This window comes from Vicugna pacos, chromosome 30 (assembly GCF_048564905.1).
Source record: "Vicugna pacos chromosome 30, VicPac4, whole genome shotgun sequence".
Lineage (NCBI taxonomy): Eukaryota > Metazoa > Chordata > Mammalia > Artiodactyla > Camelidae > Vicugna > Vicugna pacos.
Genome location: NC_133016.1, coordinates 17499241 through 17511762, shown reverse-complemented (window position 1 = coordinate 17511762; position 12522 = coordinate 17499241).

The following is a 12522-nucleotide window of genomic DNA, read 5'->3' as shown; positions in this document are numbered from 1 at the left end:
CCCCCATACCCTTTTTTTGGGATTAGTGGGGAGAATGGCTGTATAGTCCTGTCCATTTCTTCTTTCCCCAGGGGGTAGTACACAGCGTATGGGTGGGAGCAGAATGTGAACTGGGCTTCCCTTCCAGACCTCAGAATTCTGCTTCTGTTTCTCCCAAGTTCATAGCTAATTCATGAGTGCCATTATTTAAAGAACATTGTGATTTAAAGCATTGATTCCTTCGCTTTTTGAGTCCAGAGACCCTATTTGACATTAAAAAAAAATGTATTCATTTAAGATTTTAGGTGCCTTTTAGTTCTTATTACCTTTGCAGGGAAGCAGAATTTGCCGCCCTAAAGTATGTCTCTTTAGCATATTCGTTATTTTAAGTGCTTATTTTCTAAGAAACAGCGGACATGGGAAAAATTCAAAACCAAATACGAGTTACCTTTTTCTAAAGAACATTTATATTTGTCAGGAAAATCTCCATTTGTAAGAGCGTCTTCCTTGCTGTACCTGGAAGAGGGGGATGACCAAATCTCTAGAAACTCTTTTTATCAGTGAAGTCAATGACTTAAATCTGCATGACATTCTTACCCTGTTTACTGGCCTTTTCCTGGTAACCTCCCATAACTGACTTACCCCCCCACCCCGCACCTTCCTCTTTCCTCTTTCGCTGAGGATGGCATTAAAGATGAAGGCTTCAGCTATATTGGTGTGTTGCTCAGTTTTCCTGAATCTCTCGCACTTGCGCATGTTATTAAACTCTTGTTTCATTTTCTCCTGTTGAGCTGTCTCAGTTCAATTTAATTGTTAGACCTGCCAGAAGGACCTCGAAGGGCAGAGGAAGTTTTCTTCCTCCCCAGCACCTTGGAATATACATGGATAACATGAATTTAGTAACATTGTAAAGTGAACTTGTATTTAGCTAATTGTAAATGCATCTTTATATATATGTGAGAATGGCTGTGCATAAATGTGCATGGCATGTGTTAGGTTTGCAGGCAGTGATTAGTATAGTTTATTTATATTATATATATATGGATTCCAAGATGCCTCTCAGAATCCTTATGACCTTTCCAGGAGTCCTCTATCTCTTCTCTCAGAGAACTGAGAAACTAGAGGGAGAAATTTCAAGGTAAGGAGTCAGGAGGCTGGGGTTTGGTCTGTATTCAGTCACTTGTACTGTTTTTGGCATTTTAACCTCTCCCTGCTTGTCTCCTCGCTGTAAATTAAGGGTGGCTTATCCCTGTCATGTTTATCTCAGAGGTGAGGGTAAAAGCGACATCCAGTACTAATGGCTAAAAATATGCTCTGCAGAACATAAACCCACAATTCAGGGTGCTGTTAACTTCTTAATTAAGGTTTCCTACTTTGACAGAAGGTGAGATACTATATATATATCCTTATACTGAACCAGATAAGGAAAGCTTTGGGATTCTTGAAAAGAAAAGAAAGGGAAATGTTAAAATCAAGAATTAGAGGAAATCTCAAAATGCCTTAAATGTAGTAATATTACTTTTCCTGAAATTCATCCGACCTCAGGAGAAAGACATTTTGGAGAAGAGGAGCCGAAATTACTTAAAAATTTTTTAAATCCATACTCCAAAAAAAAAAAAAGGTCTGTTGAATGTGTGCTTCCTGGGACTCAGACACAGTTGGATTTGAATCTGCTGGTAGACTAGATAATTCCTACACCAATATTTTCTCTTCGTTCTTCCTCTCATTTCCTCCTTTCCTTTTTGGCTCCCATATTTTTCTCAGGGAACAGCTTAACATTTATGAAGTATTAAGTATTAAATATGGCTACTTATTATTTGAAGATCCAGGTTTTATAATTTCCAGGAATAATAATGTTCTTGTTAGTGTAGGTTAACCTTGAACTTTTTATTGTTTGGCATTTTAGATCAGCATCGTCCTCTAGAAGGAGAATATGTTACTCTGCATGTTAAAATGAAGTTGTTTCCTTATTAATGTCAATTTTACTAAGTAAATAAATAGAGAAATAAATAGGAAAAATCCATATCTTCCAGCAGATCCAGTTTAAATTGACTCTTAAATATCACCAAAAAATAATTTTGGCATCAATTAATGCCTATCTGAAACCAAAAATGTTACCTTTGTATGTTTTCTAAAGAATGCCTTTTATTTTAACTGTTAGTCTTTAATCCAGTGTGCCATTATTAATGATAACCTCACTTTATTAAAAAATGAGGGATTCTATAAAATTTTAAGTAGATTTTCTTGTTGGTTGGTTGGTAAATGTTCTTTTCCCTTTGAGATTCTAAAGTTGTTTCACTGCATTTAAGATTGATCTTTTATCAGCTTCTTTCTCCCAAGTGTTTGTGTTTCTGCAGTGGGCAGACTGCAAAAGGAGGCAAGCCACTCTGATTTTCTGTAATAATTAAGTTGCCAGTGGTTTGGGGGAGAAAGGGAAAAATATTAGAGGGTTAAGTAGATAGTTAACACAGCACTGGCCCAAAGGAGTAACTTTTACTATAAACAAGGGTCAAGATTTGGTAGACACAGACAGTAATACCATTTGCTGGGAGGGAGAAAGCGGTTGGGCTCTATCAAGATGCTCTAGGGGGAGGGTAGAGCTCAGTGGTAGAGCATATGCTTAGCATGCACAAGGTCCTGGGTTCAATCCCAGTACGTTCATTACAAATTCTTTTTAAAAATAAATACTTTTTTGTTTGAAAAAAAGATGCTCTGTGGCATACTTATGCAAAGGCTAAAACTTGTTTAGCAAATACGTGGCTAAATTATAAAGACCACTTGCACTTCCAGCAAGATAGAGTAGACATTCTTTTCCCTATCCTCATGTGAAATACAGCTAAAATCCCTAGGCAGTATTGTGGTGTAAGGCCTGAAATTAAGATTCAGTATTATCTGCCTCAACACCTGAAATCAGAGAGGACCTCCAGCTTATGAAAGAAATCAAACAGCCGAAAAAATGGAGAGACATACCATGTTGATTGGAAAAACCCAACATAGTGAAGATTCCCATTCTTCCCAAATTGATATACAGGTTTAATATACTTTCTTTTAAAATCCTAGCAAGATTTTTTGGGGGGACATAGAAATAAAATATTCTGAAATTTAAATGGAAAGATACAGAGCTAGAATGTTTAAAAAAAGTTTTGAAAAAGAAAAAGGGGAAGGAATGTCTGCTCAGTTAAATGATAGCTTAGTGTTCAAGGCTACTTGGAGAAGGGATAGACAAGTAAGTCATTGAAGTAGAATAAAAGAACTAAAAAATAAATTGAGACAAATAGGCCCAACTGATTTTGAACAAAGTTGCAAAAGCAGTTCAAGGGGGAAGGATAGCCTTTTCAACAAATGGTACTAAAAAATTGGATATCCATAAGCAAGAAAAAATAATAAAGCTTCAACGTGGTACCTTATAAAAATTGAACTCAAAGTGTATCATAAATGTGTCATATAAAATGTAAAACTATAAAAGCTCTTTTCAAAGACAGAAGAAAATCTTTAGGATCTAGGGTGAAGCAGGATCCTTAGACTTGACACCAGTGGCATTACCCATAAAAAGAAAAATTGGTATATTGGACTTCATGAAATTAACAACTTTTGCTCGATGAAACATGTTAAAAGGATGAAAAGAAGGTGAAAATACTTGCAAACCACTATCCAATAAAGGATGAGTATCTAGAATGTATAAAGGACTCAAACTTCAATACTAAAACAAATAAATGTTTTAAATAGTAAATGGGCAATAGGCGTGAAGAGACATTTCTACAAAGAGGATGTGCACATGACAAAAAAGCACAAGAAAATATATTTGATATCATTATCCATCAAGCAAATGCAAATTAAAGCTATAGTAAGATATAACTCTACCTGTTAAAATTACTGTATTAAAAATACTGACTGTACTTCAATTAAAAATAAATAAATTAATTTAAAAAATAGTAGCAACAGCAGATCCTACAAGGCTGTAGAGAAATTGTATCATTGATACATTACTGGGGGGGAATGTAAAATGGTGTAGCCGTTCTGGAGGACAAGTTGACAATTTCTTAACAAAACTAAACATGCGATTACCGTATGATATTTATTCAAAAGAAATGAGAAATATGTTTACACAAACAACTGATAAAAATTTTCATAGCTTTTTGGGTTATAGCCAGAATTGAAAACAACCAGCTGCCTGTCACTGAATGAACGATTAAACTGTGGTACATCCATACCATGAAACTCTTCTCAGCAGTAAAAAGCAACACACCATTGATACACACAACTTGGATCAGTCTCCAGAGAAGAGTATGCACAAGGATTCTCCACAGAGAATCATTCTTGGGCAAAAAAAAAAAAAAAATCAATCCTGCAGGATGACACTGGGTATGATTCCCTTTATATAACTTTTTAGAATTGGCAAAGATATTGAAATGGAGGTCAGATCCATGGTTGCCAGGGATTCAATCAAGACCAGGCGGAGGAGAATAAAATGTAGAGGCGAATGTGAGGGCAGTGAGTGTGCTGTAAAAGGCAAGATGAGGAATCCTTGCTGTGATGGAAATGTTCTGTATCTTGACTGCCATAATGTTGATACCCTGACTGATATGGTACTGCAGATTTGGAAGATGCCATCTTTGGAAGCATCAGGGTAAAGGGGCCATGGATCTCTACCTCCCAACTGCACAGGGAGATACAATTGTCTCAAAAGTTTTAATAACTATAAATAGCTTACTGTATTCTCCTATAATTTTTACATAAGCCGATGTATGATTCCACAAAGAAACCAGTGAAATTGGAGAATGATTTTTATTATGTCAAATTAATCTGAGGTGTAGAATTTCTTCATGATCCCAGTTTATCATTCTCTTGGGTACATTTTTAAAAATTCATGTTTCTTCTGGTTCTCTAAGGTTGATGCTGTCTTTCTTAAAAGATGATAAGCTTTCAATGAGTCAGCAGTGCTTTCATGGGACACCACACACATTAGAGAAAAAGCCAGCAAGGTTCCCACAGGCTAGGTGGCCTTTTCACCTACTTGTCACTGGAATGAGTCTCACTGGGAAGGAATGAGACTCATTTGAAGCCATCATTTAATAATAATAGTAAAAGGAGAGCTCAGAGGAATGGAACTTCTAGCCCATTCATCATATCAGAAAACAACATTCGCATTTAAAAGGGCCCTCCTGATTTTTGCCCAGTAAGTGCACACAAGAGGTTCCGGTAGCTTTTGATTTATCACCTCACATTTTCGGCCTTCCCTTTTCTTTAAATATATAGCATGGACAAATCCCAAATCAATATGCGTGCTGTTGTATTGAATTTAAGGCGAGAGGCAAAGAGAAAAAAAAATAGTCATGAGACACAATTTTATAATCTTTCACTGAATGACAGTCTTAGTAAAAGGCTAGAGGTAACAAGGTACAAGTTTTCCTATTTTCTTTCTCCTCTAAAGTTTAACACTAAGAGTTTCAAAGTCAATCTCATAAAGAAGACCACAAACCTTTGGTACAGTGAACTATGATATAATTTCATACCTCTATGACTTTGTTTCTTTCTTCCTGCTTCCTTCGCTTGGATGACTGGAGTTTTCTTCCCTGGCTAACTCCAGCTTATTTTTGTCTCAGTTAAATTATCTCCAATTAATCATTCACCTCTTCCTCCACGAAGTCTTCCTAGATTGCTTGGAGATGGAGTCGATGCCTTCCTAGTCTTTTTGTATCCCGGTTACCATATAACATCAGAGCGTTTATATTGTGTAGAAATTACCTCCACTAGGTTAAGCATCTTGAAAAGAGGACCTGTGGTTCACCAGTTTTCCCCGGCACTTTACGCAGTGTGCTCAGGCAGTGTTGGTGGAGTCAGGGCAGCGGTGACGCATTTACACAGTAGAGTTGACGGAAAACTGGGAGTAGATCACACAAGGAAATCGAATGAGTTTATTAGACATTTTGGACAGGGAATCCAGTTCAGACCGAATAGGAACAGATGCGGTGGAGTGGATGCTTTCCATGCCTGAGCTTCCCTAAATGAGGAGAGCGACTTTCCTCTGTTCATCATTTCTGCAAGGTTGCGAGTGCCAGGGGACAGGAACTCTATTGCTCCTCTTAGAAAGGGGCCCCTCAAACAATGTGTCTTTACTTCCAACTTTATTTCCCTAAAATAGATTACTGCAGGTAGAACTGGTGACTCAAAGAGTATGCACAAGGAATTTTTTTAGATATGCATGATTTAAATACCTTCTAGAAGGCTTTTAAGAATTTACCTCCACCATCCATCAGATTGCATTCTTTTGTAAATGCTGGCATTGCAGCTAAAAAAAAATGGGTGAAAATTATCATTTTTATGCATATTTAACTAATACGGTTTGGAGGTTAGTACATGTCTTGGAGTTAGACACACCTGGGTTTGAAACCCAACTCCACGATGGCAAGCTGTGTGACCTCGGGTAGCTTACTGAATATATCTCAGCCTCATCTCTGAAGTGGGATTAATAAACAATACTCATCTTGTAGGAAGATTGGGGAAACATTCAGATAAGGTGTATAAATTATAAGTACAATGTCTGACACAATGTAATTATTCAGTAAGTATTAGCTTTTTTTTTTTATAAGTACTGTATCAGTCTTTAGTGAGGTTGAGCATTTGGCCATATCTATTGAAAAATTCTCTCTCTGCTTTTCAGTGCTATTTTCCATGCCCTTTAGTCATTCATATATTGGAAGAAATGCTCCCTTTTTTTTTTCTTTTTTTACTGAGTCTTAAAGGTCTGCCATGCATTGGTGATACGTGTATTTTGAGTATTTTTAACCTAATTTGTCCTTTTGTATTTAATGTTATCTATAGTATTTTGTTTTTTACCCAGAAAGGTAACAGTTTTGTCCCCAAACATTTTTAGCTCTGTGCACTTTCCTGCCCCTTTTAAAATCAAACAGTCACGTGACTTGCTCTGGCAGTAACTTTAGAAATAATGATTATGTTGCTTTGGGACAAATGCTTCAGCAGCCAGCACACAGTTTCCTCTTCTGTGCTGATTGTGGCAGCATCTGACCACAGCAGAGACAGACACTGTGTCAGTCTACATCCCCAAGTGACAAAAATCAGTGATACCCCATCCCCCCTACTTACAAAATGTGGGAACAAAATAAACCTTTGTTGTACTGAACCACTAAGATATGAGGGCTGTTGATTACTAGCCTATCCTTACAGGTGCAAGGATTTTTTGTTTGATTTATTATTATTTTTAAATGTAGTCCCACTTAGCTGTTTTCTCCTTGAAAGTCTTGCCTTTGGTATTATGGGTGTTATGCTCAGAAAGTCCAGAAATGCTGTTGCAGTCCTTGGAGTGCCCAAACGTGGACTGAATGGCTTTTTGAGGTAGTAAGTTTCTTCTTCATGAATGTTTTCAAGCAGAGTCATGGCTGTGTCAGGAGTGCTGTGTGGCTATTATATATTACATGAAAAATCGCAGTAGTTGACCTTTAAGTTTCCTCCAGCTGTTTGCTTATCAAGTGTAATGCATGGTTACTGCTCTCAAGGACCTGGCAGTGCACCTTAGTATTTGCAAAGAGAAGGGAGACTCTGGGGAGAAGAGTCTTCCATCTTTTCCCAAATAATCAATGATAAATATGCAGATAAAATAATCCCCAATTTTTAGAATTGGTGTACATTTCCTTGAGTGTATATTAAAGTTCTGTGTCTTAATGTGGCCCAAACAATAGAAAATAAAATGTAATGCCTTCTTATAGAACAAGATTCTTTATTGAGACCGTATTTTCACTGTTGTTCTTTGGGTTGTTCTATAGGCTGAACTAATAAGTTAAGACAGGTATAAGGGATGTAGACCCCTACTGGATCCCTGCAAGGGGATTACCTCACAGCGCCACTAATTAGAGTGAGCAGTATTTCCCCCAGCTGCGTCCAGGGCAGCACTTTAAGAAGTTGACACGGAGGGTAGGGCAGCATCTGAAACATTAAAGTATCTCACGTCAGCAGCTTCCTTTCTTCTCCACCAAGTGACCCTTGAAGAAAGAGCAGACTCTTCCATTCAGGTAGGCTCCTGGAAGCTATTGTCCACCTGTGATTGCCCCTCCCCCCCTTTATTCCTCAAGGTTCTTGAGTTCAGATGGAAAAGATCCATTAAGTTCAAGGCTAAACAAAAATATTTTGAGAAAATGTGTAAAAGTACTCTTCCAAACTATGCGTTTCGGTGCTTTGAAGAGAAGCACCGGGGTGTGCTGTACAAATGCTGTAACCGCCGTACCCTGGCTATGGTGAATGGTGCTGTAGTGAACGTGGGGGTGCACGTGGCTTTTCAAATTCGTGTTTTCCTGTTCTTGAGATAAATACCCAGAAGTGGAATTGCTGGATCGGATGGTAGTTCTGTTTTCAGTTTTTTGAAGAACCTGCATACTGTTTTCCATAGTGGCTGAACCAGTTTACATTCCCACCATCAGTGTTGGGGGTTCCCTTTTCTCCACAGCCTCACCAGCCCTTGTTGTTCCTTGTGTCTTTGACGACAGCCATTCTGACAGGTGTGAAGTGATCTCTCATTCTAGTTTTGATTTGGACTTCCTTGATTATTAGTGGTATTGAGCACCTCTTTAATGTACCTGTTGGCTAACTATGTCTTCTTTGGAAAAATGTCTACCCTCTACCCGTTTTTAAATTGGGTTATTTGGTTTTTTGAATACTGAGTTGTAGGAATTGTTTATATAGTTTGTAAATCAAACCCTTATCAAATACATCATTTGCAAATATTTCCTCCCATTCAGTAGGTTGCGTTTTCACTTTGTTGATAATTTTCTTCGCTGTGCAAAAGCTTTTTAGTTTGTTGTTGTCCCATTTGTTTACTTTTTCTTTTGTTGCCCTTGCCTGAGGTGACAGATCCAAAGAAATACTGCTAAGGCAAGTGTCAGAGAGGTTACTGCCGGTGTTTTTTTCTAAGATTTTTGTGCTTTCAGGTGTTACATTCATGTCTTTAATCTGTTTTGAATTTCAATTTGTATATAGTGAAGGGAGTGGTACATTTTCATTCTTTTGCATGTAGCTGTCCAGTTTTCACAAAACCACTTGTTGAAGAGACTATTATTTCCCGGTTGTATATTCTTGCCTCCTTTGTTATAGATTAATTGACCGTATAAGTGTGGGTTTTTTCCTGGACTCTGTATGTATTATGTTCTGTTGATCTATGTATCTGCTTTTGTGCCAGCATCATACTGCTTTCATTGCTGTACCTTTGTAGTATAGCTTGAAATCTGGGTGCATGCCTGATGTCTAAACATACTCTATCACTATGTTTTACACCTGAAACTAATATAAAAATGATAAAAATAAAATAAATAAATACAGGCATTTATAGCTATAAATTTCCCTCGAGCGCTTCTTTAGCTGCATCCCATTATGTTCTGACTTGTTGAATTTTGTTTTTATTCATCTGAAAGTATTTTCTAATTTCCTTCGTGGTTTCTCCCTGGATTCATTTAGGAGTATATTGTTCCATATACATTTGTGAGTTTTTTCTCATTTCCTCTTATTACTGATTTCTAATTCCATTCTGTTTTGGTAATAGAATACGTGGTGTGATTAAATTATTTGAAATATTTATTTAAAAAGCCCTAACCTCATTAAATCATTAAATTTTAGTTAGGAAAATTTGTTTTTATTAATATCATGTATAATTTTTAAATGATTTTTTCCCTTTATTGTAGTATCTTTTTTGTTTCACCTCTCAGCTTTCTCACCTTTGGCACCTAAGTGTATGTGGGTGTCTGTTGCACAGAGAAGGGTGTGTTGGAGAAAGCGGGAAAGAAGTGCAATTGAGTCATTTGCTACTGTCGATGTTACGAATATGTGAACTTGTAGCTTTTATTAAAATTACCCTCTAACTTCTACCTTTTAACAGAGATGTTGTGTGGCTAATTTTATGCACTGGTTTTAAAATCCTAGGAGGAAACATTCTAAAATATGCAACATGTTCTTTAAAATCAACCTTGACTCCCATTCTAAGTGCAATTATTGAAATTTAGGTGTGAAGAATTTGCTTAGCCCCTCCTCTCTGTCTCCTCTCCCATTTTGCTCAGTCTCCCAGCTGGGTCTAGTGTGCCCTGTCCGCGGGCCCTCTGATTACCTTCTTCAGAAATTAAGTGTCCTATGTTCTGTTGGTGTCGCAAGATCTAATTCCCAACTGATGAAGGGATCTAAAGATGCAACTGCTCTGTGAACAGCCTTTAACTCCCTCCTACCAGGGAGGTAGCAGGTGCCGCTGTTTCTGGAAGAAATGAATCAGGTTGGTTATTGATTGGCTTTTTCCATTGCTGGCCTAGAATTCTGCTGTCTGGGGTTTGTATCTTAAATATTTATCTCTTTGCTATAGTTTAGCAGTGTTTTATGAGGAAGAAAAGTGACATATGTGAGTTTAAACAGTCTCCTCACAGACATTCTCTAGATTTCATTTTAACTACAGTGATAAATGGTTATATAACCTTTCATTTTGAGACTATGATGCTTGTGTTCCTGTTTATTCTAGTGAATAATACGTGTTATAGGAAATCAGGCTTGAGTTTACATCAAACTTGTAATGTTGAATCAGGTGGTTGTAACTTCTCTTCTTATTAACTCAGCAAATATAAAAATGATCAGTTGGTTCATCGATTGTATCAAATATGTCACACTGATGAAGGATGTGTGGGTGGGGAGGGCTATGTGCAAACTTTCTGTATTTTCTGCTCAATTCTGCTGTGAACCTGAAACTGCTCTAAAAAAATAAAGTCTATTAATTAAAAATAAATAAACAAACAAATCAATAAATAAAAACTGATCAGATTCTCTTGAACTGAGGAAACAACACCTGTTCTCTCCCTTTCTTCAAGCGCAGTGAAAGTTACTCTAAGTGTTGATTTTCACAGCAACATTTAAAAACGCTGAAGAATCCCAACTCCATCCTCAGTGCAGGGATGTTTTAGCTAACTCCTAATGCTGAATGACTATAGTTTGCTCTTCTTTGGAAGATGCGAGGAAGGAGACTATCTAAGTTTTGTCCTTCGTAAGTTTGTATTCTGATTCAAAAAATAAAAATTAATAATTATGGAATGTGTATATGCATTTAGGAATGAATTGGATAGTGCAGAAAATAAAAATAATAGCTTCTCATTTATCTGTAATATCCCTAGAACTAAGATTGTGTATACTTCATTTGTATTTCTATGTCCATATTTTTATGGTTTTATTATGTAAATTTAGATGTACACAAACTATATTTTTAAGTTATTTTCTTTAGGTTGCAAGTCTCTCAAGACAGGGCTATTATCTTTTGTGTTTTTAATCTTCACCCTGTGCCTGTCCTTGCACAGTGGTAAGAATGGTACCAATTCCTGTACGTTGAGTGAAGTTATGGCTACATTTTTATTGCCTGGAACCGACCAGGTAAAACATTTAGTTATCCAAAGAGATAAACCAAATTTAAGAGAAATAGGCAAAAATCAATAAAATAACTTTTACTTAAACATTTTCTTTAAAGAAAAATGACCCGCTTTCATCTGGTTTCCTAGGAGTTAGTTCAAGGCCCCAAAATCTCTTTCACATCCACACCAGGTGTCCCAGTGTATAAGGGATTTATTCTCAAGACGGAGGCCGTGAGGCACAGTCCCACACATGAAATAAAGTTCCTGTTTTACTCATGGGCTCTACTTTAAAGTGGCAAATTATTTTTGAAAGATTATCTTAAAGTAAATCGTCTTATTTATACTGAGCTCTTACTCTTGACAGAGTGTTGTGGTAGGTACTTGGAGAATACGAAAATAAGACATAGTCCCTGTCATTAAGGACTAGAATTTAATTGAAAACCAAAATAGCCACAAATAAAGATTTAACTGACACTTCAAGTGCCCAGTGAGGATGCTGTGTGAGTTCAGGTAAAGAGTGATCATCAGTGACGCTGCTGCTGCTGAAGTTAACGTGATGTGTATTATCTTCACGGCGCTGATCTGAATACTTTACATATATTAACCCATTTTAGTTTTCACAGTAAACCCACGTTGTAGATATCCAGTATATCCATTTAAAAGATGAGGAACCTGATACACAAATATGTCACACAACTGACAACAACGCCTGGCATAGAACCCACACTAGCAACATATAGAGCATCACAGAGGGGCCGTAATGTCAATTGGAACATGAAAGATGTTCATCACCAGGAAGATAAAAAATAATTAGGGAGAGAAGTTCAGGTTCTTATAAGTCAAAGTTTGAAAGTAGGATATGGAAAACCAGTTTGGTCTTGGAGGAGCTGAGATATTATCTAAGTGTAAAATGAACATATAGTTTATTTTCCAAATGGGGCCTCTTTTGAGAGTGGCAGGGCTGCTCCTGGGATGTGGCTGCCCTATGCAGACAGAGACCCGTGGGCATTCTTGTGCTGCTTGCCCCTCAGTTGAGGGACCCTCATGGCCTTAACTTGGCTCCAGCTGTGGTAACTGTATGATCAAGGTGGGCTACCCCATATCAGGCTGTCAGAATGCAGAGGAGGAAAATAGGCTTTATTCTGCACAGCAAAGGAAACCATAA